The sequence below is a fragment of the Mandrillus leucophaeus genome, unplaced genomic scaffold (genome assembly GCF_000951045.1).
Source record: "Mandrillus leucophaeus isolate KB7577 unplaced genomic scaffold, Mleu.le_1.0 Scaffold608, whole genome shotgun sequence".
NCBI lineage: Eukaryota > Metazoa > Chordata > Mammalia > Primates > Cercopithecidae > Mandrillus > Mandrillus leucophaeus.
The window spans coordinates 1,678,880-1,694,020 of record NW_012106564.1 but is presented as its reverse complement, the minus strand read 5'-3'; the positions used below and the strand labels follow the sequence as shown (position 1 = coordinate 1,694,020).

Genomic DNA, 15,141 nt, shown 5'->3' with positions numbered 1-15,141 from the left:
ATTAAACCACATATTCATATAAAGTAGAAATCTAAAATACGCAGTTATAAATACATATGAAAATTCTTCTTTTTTCCCCTTATTTTGAAAGTTTAAGCTTTATTGCCAGGTTTTATTGATAGAAATTTAATGTTGCTTTACTTCATGAAACTTATCAACCCATCCTCCCTTCAGCTCTTATAGAATTTATACTCACATCCTATAGGTAAGTAAATAGATTGAGGAGGAAAACCACTTCTGTAAGAAGAATAATAAATACACTTCAAACTTGATGAAAAATAAATGGATCTGCACTCAAAAACCTGTTTAAGCTCACTTTTTCCCCAGTTTGGGTAGCTTTATAATGAAGGCAGAGATTGGGATGCAGGTATCATGTTACATGTTAAATACCTCTATGCTTAGGCCTGGTGTTCGTTGTTGGTGGCAGGTGGAGGGATGGTTACTCTAAGTTTTAGGTGTTCTTGATAGATAATATATAATCGATAAGTAACTTCTCAAAGATCTTGCATTGTTTTCTATTTCATTCCACTGTTTCCTGTAACCCACAGTACCAAAGAGCTGGCTCAGTTGCTGTGTGATAAAAGGAAATCTGAGACTATGTACCAATTCCTTCCAAGTTTAAGAACAAGAAGGTTTTCTGAATATTTTTCAGAGGCAGACTGGGGAACTGTTTCTTTTTAATGGTCTTTTAATTTGAAAGTTAAACTAAATCCTTCTAATTGCTTGTAGGTATTGGACAATATGAGTATTTCCATTGGATAACATGGAAAGGACAATTTATCATTGAAGGACTTGTTGTTTTTATCTTAGCTGAATGGGGTGCCAGTATATACAGTTCGTGCTTTCAAGCACAGGTTGATTTATTATGGTTTGGACCTGCAGTTTTTAGAAGGGATCACAAACAGGATTTTTCTTTTTAAATTTAGTAAAGCCCATTTCTTACCTTGTTGACTGTCACTATCAGGTCAAACAACTTAGCAGGAATAAAAACTCATATTTGGGCCGGGTGCAGTGGCTCACGCCTGTAATCACAGCACTTTGGGAGGCCGAGGCGGGTGGATCACCTGAGGTCGGGAGTTCGAGACCAACCTGACCAACATGGAGAAACCCTGTCTTTACTAAAAATACAAAATTACCTGGGTGTGGTGGTGCATGCCTGTAATCCCAGCTACTCTGGAGGCTGAGGCAGGAGAATCACTTGAACCCAGGAGGCGGAGGTTGTGATGAGCCGAGGTCATGCCGTTGCACTCTAGCCTGGGCAACAAGATTGGAACTCTGTCTCAAAAAAAAACCAAAAAAAAAAACCAAAAAGCAAACAAAAAACACAAAAACTTATGTTTGAAGGGGAAAAAACCTGTTGTTTTATGACGTGTAGTTAAAATTAATTTACTTGTATTCATATAAAGATAATAATTTAGTCCTCAGGAGATGAACATTTCTATATTCTCTTTCCCACCGATGAACATTTCTATATTCTCTTTCCCACCCCTTGGCATGGGCTCTTGTGTTTGCCATACCTAGGTGGATCACTCCAAACTCTGTAAACCTGGGGGTGTTATTTGACCTTTTTGAATGTGCAAAGCCAGAAAATAATACCATTTTCACAAGTTCATTAAGACACATTTATGACAAAAGAGCAACAGTCATTAATTACAATTAATAATTCTGAGTGTCTGCTAATGTTCCAGGGACCGTACTGAGCATCTTAGATTATCTAGATTAAGCCCAGTGAAGTACCTTTCACCTAGCAGGAATTCAACTTCCGCCTGCTTCTGTCCCTCCCGACTCCGATCTACCAGATTCCTCAGGTGAAAGGAATTTCTGTTTGTTGACATATTACTTCGTCCTTCATTCATGCATCCATTCAACAAATACATACTAAATTCCTTCTAGTTCCAGGAACTGTTGTTAAGTGCTGTGGATATAGCAATGACCAGGAGAGACACAGTTCCAATGGTCAAATGTTCTAGTACAGGAGACTGACAACAGACAGGCATTGAATATGTAATATGATACTTCAGGCTGGGTACAGTGGCTCATGCCTATAATCCCATCACTTTGGAAGGCTGAGATGGGTGGATCACCTGAGGTCAGGAGTTCAAGACCAGCATGACCAACATGGTGAAACCCCATCTCTACTAAAAATACAAAAATTAGCCAGACATGGTGGCGGGCGCCTGTAATCCCAGCTACTCGGGAGGCTGAGGCAGGAGAATTGCTTGAACCCAGGAGGCAGAGGTTGTAGTGAGCCGAGATCGCACCATTGTACTCCAGCCTGGACAGCAGAGTGAGACTCCGTCTCAAAAACAAAAGGATACTTCATGTGGAAATAAGTGCTATGAAAAAGAGAAACTAGGGTAAACAACAGAACTGAGAAACATAGAGCAAGAGAGGATTCTGTTTTAGAGGGGTCTAGGAAACGGACATCTCAGCAGAGTCCTGAGTATATACTCATATCTAGGTCATTCTAATAGTGACATTCTTACTCAAATTGAGAAGTCATATATATATTGAGTTGTAGAAGTAAAGTTTAGAAAAATCAACAGCATCCATTATTGCATATTTTCTTTGGGCTAGCAAGCAAACAGTAATAAAATGTCTCTTTTTGTTGTTGTTATTAGACAAAGTCACGCTCTGTTGTCCAGGCTGGAGTGCAGTGGCACCATCTTGGCTCAGTGCAACCTCCGCCTCCCCTGTCCCAGCGATTCTCCTGCCTCAGCCTCTCGAGTATTTGGGACTACGGGCACATGCCACTATGCCCAGCTAATTTTTGTATTTTTAGTAGAGACAAGGTTTCTCCTTGTTTTCCAGGCTGGTCTCGAACTTTTGACCTCAGGTGATTCGCCCGCCTCAGCCTCCCAGAGTACCCATGAGCCACCACGCCTGGCCCAGTGTCTGTTTTAATAGATATAAAGCACTTAGTAAGTGGAACATAGTAAGGCTGTATAGTATATTACTCTACTCGAGGAGAGTAAAAAGATACTGTGGGCTATATACTATGCATTATTGCTTATAACCAAATAATTATATAGAATTCATACATAAAGAATAAAATTGGATAAGGATGTCTATTTTTATTGGATGTTGTAGGTAAGTTATTAAACTATGTCCAAAAGAAATTCATAAATATCATGAACTTGGAAACTAACCCCCCAAGAGAACTGCAGCCAAACTACTACTAGTAGGACCCATGGTGGACCTGCATGTTACTCCAGTAACTAGCAGTCTAGTCCAGTGGTTTTTCTTTCACCATGGTAAAGATACCACTTCATTTTCTCGTGACTTGCATGATTTGCAGCAAGAAGTTTGCCATAATTTTTATCTTTTTTCCTCTGCATATGCATCTTTTTTTAAAAAAAAAACTGGCTACCTTCAAGATTTATTCTTTATTTTTAATTTTCAGTAGTTTGAATATGATATGATTTTATTACCTTATTTTATTGTTGTTACTTACCCTACTCAGAGTTCTTTGGGTTTCTTGGACCTGTGGTTTGATGTCTTTGATTATTTTTTAGCAGATGTTTGACCATTATCTCTTCAAATATTTCTTCTGTTCTTTCCTCCTGCTCAGTAATTTTCTCTGGCTTCCTACCTTGCCCCCAGTCTTTCTAATGAGTGCCTGATGTAGGTCCAAGGAGAAGAGTCTGTGAGTGAGTTTGAAACTCCCTGTGTGAGTGCACCTCGCAGGAGTTCTATCCTCTTATTCTAGCCTATGATCACCCTTTAGCAAGTACTTAGATACATAGGGGAATCCTTCTTAACTACTAATAGCACCTAGTGTCTGTATGTTAGGATTTGCTGCTTTTTCTTGTCTTTTGGATAGAACAGCACGAACATTGTCATGGAGGGATGAAGCAACCTGGCATGCACTATACACAATTCCCTTGTAAGAGGCATAAGGCTGGAGGAACAGGCAGGCAGCAGAGCCTGGAAAGAAAGGCTGTATCACAATGGAGCTGATGCCTCATTCCAGGAGCAATGGGGAAGCCAGAAAAGAGACTTAGACCAGGAAAGAACATTAACAGCTTTCCATCTTAGAAAGTTTGATCTGGTAGCCAAATGAAGGACAAATTACAAATTAGGAGAATAGAGAGATCTGAAGCAGGGAAACAAAGTAAGGGTATTTCTGTGGTTCAGAAAGGTATGCTGGGGGCCTATGGGCAATAGAAGTGGAGTCAGAGTTGGATAGAGTAGCTATGAGAGATGTCAAGGAAGATAGCCATTATACCAAAATTACTTGTTTTCCTGGGAATGTAAGCAAGTAATTACCTCCAAAAAGAATAAAATTATTTTAGTGTCTCCATGAAATAAATTTCAACAACAAAAAATTAGTTCATTTTTTTTAGCATACAGGCCCTAAAATGTGTAGCACAAACAGTATAATATCTTAACCAAGGTTATTTAAATTCTAAATTTTATCAGAAAAATAAGAGAATGGAATCATTTGGATGCAGCATGACACTGCTGGGATCAGGACTACTGGATCAGTTCCTTCATAAACTAGTTAACTTACTTTGTCTGATGGCCTAAACCTAGGCAGTCGTTTACAAGTATGGATCCAATAAGAAAAATCTGTTACCATTACTAGGAAGCTAGTTCAAAGCACATAATATGCATATATACATCATTAACCTAAAAGAAAAAATTGCAGGAAAAATAGAAACAGGCCCAAATTTCCATGTGCAAATTATTATGCCAGATGGTCCTCTTTAAGATTAATATTCTGTTTTGAAGTTCCTCATAATTCCACCTAAAGTCATTCTTTACATAAAATAAGAAATGAAGATTTCAAAAGAAAACACTTTTAAAGCTCTACCTCTGGAAAGTATTATAAATAAAATTTTAATAGTAAAGCATTTAGAATTTATAGACTAAGAATAGTATATAAAAATAAAATGTCATCTTCAGTAATTCCCTCATGGAAGCAAAAAATTTCAAATCCAACCATCTCCAAAAAGCCATTTAAGTTTTTAAAAAAATGAATCTAGCAATCCCACTACTGGATATGTATCCAAGGGAAAAGAAATCAATATGCCAAAGAGACATCTACACTCCCAGGCTTACTGCAGCACTATTCACAATAGCCAAAATATGGAATCAACCTAAGTATTCATCAATAAATGAATGGATAAAGAAAATGTGGTATATCTACACAATGGAATACTAGTCAGCCATAAAAAAGAATGAAATCTTGTCATTTGAGGCCACATGGATGAGCCTTAAGTTAAATAAGCCAGGCACAGAAGGATGAACACCACATATTCTCATTCATATGTGGAAGCTAAAAAAGTTGATCTCATAGAAGTAGGGAGGAGAGACTGGACACCAGGGCTCTCCCCTGTAATCCCAGGACTTTGGGAGGCCAATGTGGGTGAATCACATGAGGCCAGGAGATCAATACCAACCTGGCTAACATGGCGAAACCCTGCCTCTTCTAAAAATAGAAAAATTAACCAGGCAGGCCTGTCATCCTAGCTACTTGGGAGGCTGAGACACGAGGGTCACTTGAACCCAGGAGGCGGAGGCTGCAGTGAGCCGAGATTGCACCGCTGCACTCCAACCTGGGTGACAGAGCAAGACTTATGTCTAAAAAACAACAACAACAAAAAACAGAAGTCGGGAGTAAACAGTGGTTACTGGAGGCTGGGAGGAAAGGGAGGTGGATATGGAGAGGTTGGTTAACAGATAGAAAATTACAGCTAGATAGAAGGAATACGTTCTAGTGTCTGTAGCACTGTAGGGCAACTAGAGGGTGTAGTTAACAATTTATTGTATATTTTCAAACAGCTAGAAGACAAGATTTCTAACATTCCCAACACAAAGAAATGATAAATGTTTGAGGTGATTACCCTGATTTGATCATTACACACTGTATACCTATATCAGAATATCACACTGTACCCCATAAATATATACAGTTATCTATCAGTTTTAAATAAATAAATTTTTCAAAAAACAATATTTTTTAAAATGAGACTCTACCTAACATTTTATTATGTTATCTCTTTGTGACCTTCTTCTGGGCAACACTAAAAAGATAAAAAGCTTGTCTGTATATATGGCTCAGAGTTAAGAAAGAGATGTTAACCAAACGTATCATAGTAGAATGATTCTAAAGATGTTATATCATGTTCACTTTTCTAATGAAGCAATTTCTGTGTGGGAACTAAATTTTGAAGATGATAAACCAGCATTGGAGTCAGGTTGTTCATACGTCGAAATGGTTTATTTTTCTTTCGCAGATTTTTTTTTTAAGACTTGGTCTAATGAGAAACAGGATAAAACTCCTTTATGAAAATTCGACTAGAAAATGTTTTTTAAAGAAAAAATGAAACCTGTTATTACATGAGTGTTAAATATTACCTCTATATGTCAATACAAAAATCATTAATTAAAATATCATTAGCTTTTTATTCTTACACCAACATTTATGGAACAATGATAATATTCGTGGCATTGCTCTAGAATTGTAAGGATATAAAGAGGAATGGGACAGGGTCCCTCCCAATCCTTACAGAGGGCACAATTTAGTTGGGAGACAAAATGAGTTCACACATAGCTATAATATGAAGTTGAATTTTGTGTATTGTCTTAAAAGAGAGAGCGAGACAAAGTGCTGTGAAGGGTGAGGTAGGAGAACTAATTTGTGGTTAAGGACATTAAGAACATTATTTTGAAGGAGGTGGTATGTAAGTTGAGCTTTAAAAGATGGACAGAAATTATTAAAGCAGCACTGCGGGGAAAGAATTCTAAGCAAAGTTTACTTAGAAGTTGGAAAGCAGAGGGTGTGTCTTAGAAATGATGAGAAGCCTAATTCAGGGCAGTACAGTAAGGACTATATAGCGAGACATGCGGTAGTACCGTAAGCTCTCTTTGGAGTAGTTTATTGGACTCTCGGAGCAAGTTTAGCTAAATGGTTAAGAGTCTAGGAGCTGGTGCCAAACTGACCTGGGTTTGAGACCTGGATCTATTAATCTTACCTCTGTGACTTTGGACAAGTTACTTAACCTCTCTGTGTCTCAGTTTGCTCACCCATAATCTCTGAAGTCTTGCATCAGATGTTTTGAAATTCAGAATTTTTCAGTTTGGGGAAAGGAATATTGTATAGTACATCAGATATGTTAGATAACGGCCCCACAAAGGTCTGAGGCAGTTCCTCATAACCAGCATATTTTTATTTCCACAGAAACCGTATGGGAATTTACAATAAGTAGAATAAACATGATACACACTTTTTTTATACATTCAGTTCAGGTTTTATCCAAATGAGTTTATTACAAACTTAAGAAAAATTGCTGGCTTTCAGCAGTTTTTAGATTCCAGAATTGTGAATAAGGAATTGAGGACTTAGAGTAGTATCATTTTTATAAGATTGTTGTGAGAATCAAATGGGACAGCATATTTGCAGACCTTGCACCCTGCCTAGCACTTGGTAAGTTCTCACTATTACCCTTTGTGCATTATTATTAGTTACAGGTGTGACTTGTTTGAAACGAGCCAGAGAGAGTGAGTGAGTGACGTGTTCTAGCTATTCAGCAGCAGAACAGGACAGGAGCCTCCTAGGCCAGTGCGTCTTCCTTTAACATTATGCTAAGTTTGAGTCGGGTAGTTGAAACCCTTCAATACTGGCTACGTACCATGTTTGCTGGACAATTGGGACTCATTTAACCAAATAAGGCATAATGAAGATGTGAGCTTTGGTAGAATGACAATAAAGAGACAGTTGGGCTTGCTAGTGAAATGTAGGGGTGAGGGAAGAAGAGGCAAAGGTTTTGGAAACAAAGGACCTCTCACGTTTATGTGGGATTACATACTCCCACTCTGTCCGAGCATTGTGCCACTGAGCCTCACAAACACGCTGTGCTGGGATGTGATGCCAATGTTCTTTGACACCTGACTTTTGTTATTTTATACCTTCCAACTTTTAACCATGCTGTTTCCACTGCCCCAATGCTAAACTTATCCCTGACCTCCTGGCAAACTCCTACTTAATCCTCAGGACTAAGCTCTGATGTCACATCTTAAGCGAAGCCTTCCTGAAATGACTTAGGTAGAGTCAGGCCCTCCACCCCTCTGGCTTCTGTGGGATCCATGTCTGTCACAGCATCCAACACTATGCTATAGTTCCTTATTTGCATGTCCTGTTTCCCTGGCCACTCTTATTAGTATTCCTAGCACTCACAATGATTCATGATAAATGATACAATGATACATGACAAATGTTTGAGGTGATTACCCTGATTTGATCATTATACAGTGTATATCTATATACCTGTATACAAATATGGTATTTAATGCAGATTTAGTGTATGTATGAATCTCTGTTTTACAAGTGGAAAATTGAGAGTTTCAATAACTTGTCCAACATTGTGCCTTCAGCACCATTTGAAAAAAATTAGTTGGAATTGGTGTTTAAACAAGGTCTGCCTGATTCCAAATTGCATTCTATTTTCTCATCTTTACCCAAAAGAGGAAGAAATGTGTATAGGTGTTTATTCACACATGCATATATATAAATATTGGTGAAGGTTCGTGAGACAACATTGCAGAGCCAAGCATGGCCAGGCATGGTGGCTCACACCTGTAATCCCAGCAAGGCAGGAGGATCGCTTGAGCGATCAGCCTGGTAACATGAGCAGCCTGGGTACCACGACCAGCCTGGGTAACATGAGATCCTGCCTCTACAAAAAATTAAGCAACAAATAAAAGCCAAGCATAATGAGATCCTGCCTCTACAAAAAATTAAACAACAAATAAAAGCCAAGCATAATCATTTTTGTATTTTATTTTTCTGATAAACATATGCTCTTTTAGTTGTTTATAAATATACATAAATAGAAGTTTATACTTTTGTGACAGTTGTTAGTCTTGTTTTTGTATAATGTTATCATTAGTTTAAAAAAACTAAAACAATATAAATGGTATATATTTTGATATATGTACTTTAGTATATGTTTTTCAATAGTATTATCTGTATGCATGCATTTCTTCATCTCTTTGTACCATATCTTTTTTTATGCCTGTCATGCTTATACATTTTGCATCCACCAGTTTAATCTGGGGCTGTGTATTTACGAGTGAAGAGCAAACTTTCATTCAGCATTAGGCAATTTTTGTTTGTTTGTTTTGGAGACAGGGTCTCACTCTTTCAACCAGGCTAGTGTGTAGTGGCGCATTCATGGCTCAAACACACCGTCAGCCTCCTGGGCTCAAGCGATCCTCCCACCTCAGCCTCCTGAGTGGCTGGGACTACAGGCACATGCCACCATGCCCAGCTAATTTTTTTAATTTTTTTTGTAGAATAAGAATCTCTTCACTCTGTTGCCCAGGCTGGTCTTGCACCCCTGGGCTCAAGCATTCCGCTTGCCTCAGCCTCCCAAAGTGCTGGGATTACAGGCATGAGCCACTGTGCCTGGCCCATTCAGCTAATTTTTTAAAGTATTTTTGAATCACTGAAGTGCTTAATCATGAAAATAACGAGACCACCATTCATTTGCATGATTCTGTTAATTCCATATGTAGTATTTCATAGAATGATCCTTCTTCATTTTTCAAAAATGTGCTTATAAAATTTGTGACGACAATTGAACAACCCAACCCCATGAAATGGTAATTTATGCAGCAATAAAAAATAAATAAATTCATATAATGTAGGCTTGCAACTGAAGACAGCTGTGTTAACAACATGTTTTTTAGTCTCTTACATCAAAGTAATACATACAGTGCTGTATGAAAATGTGTAGGTTGGATGTCTTTGAGGTGCCCACATATTAGCGGTGCTTTTGTACCCACTGGGTGAATATGAGGGAAGTCATTGTTCTGTGCCTATCAGGAATAATACATGCAATGATGGAAATATTAAAAATGCCTTTCTTTGAGATGGTGCAAAGTCTTTTTACAGCTATTATCTCACTTGCCTTCAGCGCCATTTGAAAAAATTTCTCAGGGACATTGTTCTCTAACTTCTTTGAATTATTGAAGTGGCCAAGAAACCTCTCTAGCACTGATATAAAGAAATAGAAGTACCAGCTGGGCGCAGTGACTCATGCCTGTAACCCTAACACTTTGGGAGGCCGAGGCAGGCGCATCACCTGAGGTCAGGAGTTTAAGACCAGCCTGGCCAACATGGTGAAACCCTGTCTCTACTAAAACAAAAACCACAAAAAATTACGCGAGTGTGGTGGCAGGTGCCTGTAATTCCAGCTACTTGCGAAGTTGAGGCAAGAGAATTGCTTGAACCCAAGAGGTGGAGGTTGCCTTGAGCTGAGATCACGCCACTGCACTTCAGCCTGAGCAACTGAGCAAGAGTCAGTCTCAAAAAAAAAGAAATGGGAAGTACCACATTATTTACCTAAAATCTCTGTTTCCAACTGTTCAGACCCCAATATTCCATGTAACTCTACCTGTAGCTAACAAGAAAAGTAAAATCAGAGGATGAAAGCAAAGGAGAATGGACCATCTGATGAAATAATCTCATAATGTGGAATAACTGCCGAAAGAAGTAACAGCACAGATTTGGTCGCAAAACGGGCTAGAGGAAGGCCAAGAGAGGAAAACGTCCTATACCACAAGCTATAAATCAGTTAACTAATAGATTTTCATTGTTTTGTTTTATTGATTAATCTCCTAACTTCTGTGATATGTTAATTAGCATGAAAAAAGGATGTGTATGTATGTGTGTGTGTATGTGTGTTCAGCTACAAAGGTAAAAGAATATCAGGTGCTCAGGTTTGAAATAATTGATCCATAGTTCTGGAAATACATCACAAATTGACTGAAGCAGAATTTTTAAAAAATGAAATTGGAATGTGATTGTTTGAGAGCCAAAACTGCATTCTTTGAGTATAATTTTACTAGTAGCCATTCATTTATTTATTATGTAGAGTGTCCTGTCATACCAAATTAAAGGCTATATTTTGTCTTCTCCACATGTAATCTAGAGCCAAGAATGGAAACCACATAATATATTTTTAGGATTAAACCATTTATTACTGATAGATAATGACAGAGCAGAAACAGGAGGCACCAGTTAGTCTGCATTAGCTCATGAGCCTGGATAACTTTTTTGTGAACTCTAAAGATTTATGAAATTCTATCATTTGCATTAACTTTCTGATAAATTTCTGATGTGGTCAGTGGTTCTGTAGCCCCTGGTCCCTGAAGCTCATTCTGCACACTGCCATGAGGCATCTACCCTTAGAAGATCTTTGCCCAAACTTTCCCCCTTCAAGTGCTTCTTAGAAACAACGAACACCTTTGCCAAATCTACCAAGCTTCTTCTCTGGCCAATTACTTTGGCTACTGTGGGGGGAGGGAATCCTAGCATGTAGGAAGATGTGTAGTACGAATAGAAAGATCTATGTTTTACTCAGCATTCTGCCTGGTTGAGAAGGTAAGATAACTGTATGATAAAATCAAGGATCATATTCAGCTAATATTTATTGAGTACGTTCTTTGTTGCTAAACATCAGCCCCAAAGCACAGTATATAGATATTAACAAATGCAAGATTACGTTAGTAAGGAATTTGGACAACTGGAATTCCCAGGTTAAATAAACTGAGGATATTGCTCTTAGAAGAAAAGATTTAGTGGAAATGAGATAACTTGTGTTAAAAATAAATACTTAAAGGTGTTGCCATGAGGAAGGTATAAGGGGTGGGGTACAAGGTATGTATGGTTAGAAGTTGCATATTCTACCTGTCCTTTTTTAATTTAAAACACAGACTACTAGAAATAAAGTTCAGAAGTTAATTGGAGTAAAGAGAAGATTGAATGAAAAATCATCCTAGGGGGTCAAAGGCTGTTTTAAAAGGTTGAGAAAACTGCAGTTGGTTCTCTAAAATTAGTCTCAAGAAAGTGAGCTAGGGCCCATCATGGTGGCTCACGTCTGTAATTCCAGCACTTTGGTAGGCTGAGGTGGGCAGATTGCATGAGCCCAGGAGTTCAAGACCAGCCCGGGCAACATGGCAAAACCTCATCTCTACAACAAATAGAAAAATTAGCCGGGCATGGTGGTGCACGCCTGTGGTACTAGGGAGGTTGAGGTGGGAGGATCGCTTGAGCCAAGATCATACCACTACACTTCAGCCTGGGTGACCGCAAGACCCTGTCTCAAAAAGCCAAGGTGAACTTGCCAACCCGTACTTTTAAAATTAAAGTCTGATAATTTCTCTTTGATCTTGTGAATTTCTTTTGTAATCATGAGAAAAGCTTTTTTTTTGAGATGAAGTCTTGCTCTGTTGCCCAGGCTGGAGTGCAATGGCATGATCTCGGCTCACTGCAACCTCTGTCTCCCAGGTTCAGGCAATTCTTCTGCCTCAGCATCCTGAGTAGATGGGATCACAAGCACCTGCTACCATGCCCAGCTAGTTTTTGTATTTTTGGTAGAGATGGGGTTTCCCCACGTTGGCCAGGCTGGTCTCGAACTCCTGACCTCAGGTGATCCACCCACCTCGGCCTCCCAAAGTACTGGGATTACAGGTATGAGCCACCACACTGGGCCTGAGAAAAGCTTTTTAAAGTTCTGTTGGATATATCCATAAAACACATTGAAGGTTAAAGTTGGTATGGCCACAGAACACATTTGTATCACAATACTTTGATACTAATAGGACTTCATAAGATACAGTTTGCACATGGACCCAAGTCAATAGCAAGAAGTTTATTCACAGATGAATTAATGTCTATAAGATATTAAAATGTATTTCACTTGTGTTTTAATTGTTATGAGGACAAAAGATAGAAAATCTAAATTGTTTTTATTTTAATAAGAACCAGATATCTCAAATATGTTCAAATTATAAGATGTAAAGATAGCTTACATCAATAGAATAGTTGGTAGATGTTGCTCCTGCATCAATCTGTAAATTGAATGGGATGTGTCCCAGGAACAGGTGTTCTTTCATGAAGCTTGTGGCATTTGATATGCCCTCAACTCCACTGCCATAAAGACATATCATTGTAAAATAAACAGAATAGTATGTGTGCTTCAGGGGGCTTAGAATATATTTTAAATAAAGAAAAACTATATCACTGGCATACATTATTTTTAACAACACAGTTTTAGACATACTAGTGACAATTAGTTTTTCTGAAAGTTGGTAATGAAAGAAATAGAAGAGAACAGGAGTTACAGGGTTTATATGAGGTTGGTAGGTGTATTTTTATTTTTTTAATGGGGAGAATTAAGATACTTGTTTGTCAAAGAGAATTACCAACTGCACATGGAGAGAAGAAATTGACGAAGATTACATAAGGTGGTGATGGGTGTGGGCCTAAGAACTCAAGCAGAAGGAGGACAATGGTTCTTCCTCTAGTCTAGTGGCCCTAAGCAGGGGATTCTTTTGCCCCACCCCCAGGGGATGGTAGGAAGTATTATGGCATCTAGTAAGTAGAAGCCAGGGATTCTGCTAAATATCTGCAGTGCACAGGACAACCCTCCACAGCAAAGAATTATTCAGACCAAAATGTCTATAGTGCCAAGGTAGAGAAACCCTGATCTAGTTAGGACAAAAAAATGTTAGGAGAGTATACAAAGAAATATTTAGGCCAGGCACCGTGGCTCATGCCTATAATCTCAGCCCTTTGGGAGGCTGAGGTAGGAGGACTGCTTGAGCCCAGGAGTTCAAGACCAGCCTGGGCAACACAGTGACACCCCATCACTACAAAAAAATACAAAAATTAGTCAACCGTGGTGGCATGCACCTGCAGTCCCACCTACTCAGGAGGCTGAGGCAGGAGGATCACTTAAGCCCAGGAAGTTGAGGCTGCAGTGAGCCAAGGCCATGCCACTGCACTCTGGCCTGGGGGACAGAGCAAGACCCTGTCTCTTAAGAAAAAAAAAAGGCGAGGCACAGTGGCTCACTCCTGTAATCCCAGCATTTTGGGAGACTGAGGTGGGTGGATCATTTGAGGTCAGGATTTCGAGACCAGCCTGGGCAAGATGGTGAAACCCTGCCTCTACTAAAAATACAAAAATTAGCCGGTCCTGATGGCGTACACCTGTTATCCCAGCTACTCGGGAGGCTGAGACAGGAGAATCTCTTGAACCTGGGAGGCAGAGGTTGCAGTGAGCCGAGATTGTGCCACTGCACTCCAGCTTGGGTGACAGAGTGAGATTCTGTCTCAAAAATATATATATATATTTAAGAATATTTAAGTGCAAGAGATTATTTAAACTAAGGAAGTTTGAACCCTCTGGCCTTAATCTTATTAAAATAGAAAGCCACATGTCTGACAAGACTAACAATTCTATTATTAACATGATGCAAAGTCAGAATTAGTTTAGCACAGTCCCAAGACCACAGTTATTTTCTTCACAGGTGCATATAATGAAACTTTTTTGAAATTCCATTTTAAATTGCATGCATATGTCCAATGAGCAAATCAGCAAAAAGAAATGTTTTTAGTAACTTAAAAATAACATTCTAGCAGTAAACATTTCATTAACTTGATCTGGCAAACAATAATGCATATAGTTCTAGAACAGAGCTGCCAGTCTCATCGTGTTGAATTCCTGAAAGATGTTGAGGATAGTGTCTTCCAGGCCATCATTCTGTTTCTTAAGAATAGCTCTTTCTTTTTTTCTAGTCAAATGAAAGTAAAAAAGAAGCTGGTACACCAAAATATAAGGATAAGCTATAATTTCATTGCTTGTCAATACATACTTCTTAAGAATCTTGTTTTTATATTCTTCAGTTTTGATAATTTTTTCTCTATAAGTGAACAAAAACTAAAAGAATTGTGGGATCTTTTATCTTTATTTTAATTCAACCCATACATTCTTTTTAGAAAATCTGAAATTTGGCTGGGCGCAGTGCCTCACACCTGTAATCCCAGCATTTTGGGAGGCCTAGGCAGGCGGATCACAAGGTTGAGAGATGGAGACCATCCTGGCTAACATGGCAAAACCCCACCTCTACTAAAAAATACCAAGAAAAAAAGAATTAGCTGGGCATGGTGGCACATGCCTGTAGTCCCAGCTACTCAGGAGGCTGAGACAGGAGAATCGCTTGAACGCAGGAGACAGAGTTTGCAGTGAGCCGAGATCACGCCACTGCACTTCAGCCTGGGTGACAGAGCGAGACTCCGTCTCAAACAAACAAACAAAAAAAGTCTGAAATTTATCTTCAATTCTATAG

At 38.8% G+C, this 15,141-nt stretch overlaps 2 protein-coding genes across 2 annotated transcripts in view; one reads left to right on the top strand and one right to left on the bottom strand.

The window, feature by feature from the left end:
- Positions 1-15,141, top strand: part of CMSS1 (cms1 ribosomal small subunit homolog (yeast)) — a 397,344-nt gene that overhangs the window by 168,496 nt on the left and 213,707 nt on the right. The gene's annotated exons all lie outside the window — the stretch shown is intronic.
- FILIP1L (filamin A interacting protein 1-like) overlaps positions 1-15,141 on the bottom strand; it is a 310,971-nt gene that overhangs the window by 153,010 nt on the left and 142,820 nt on the right. The window lies entirely within an intron of this gene.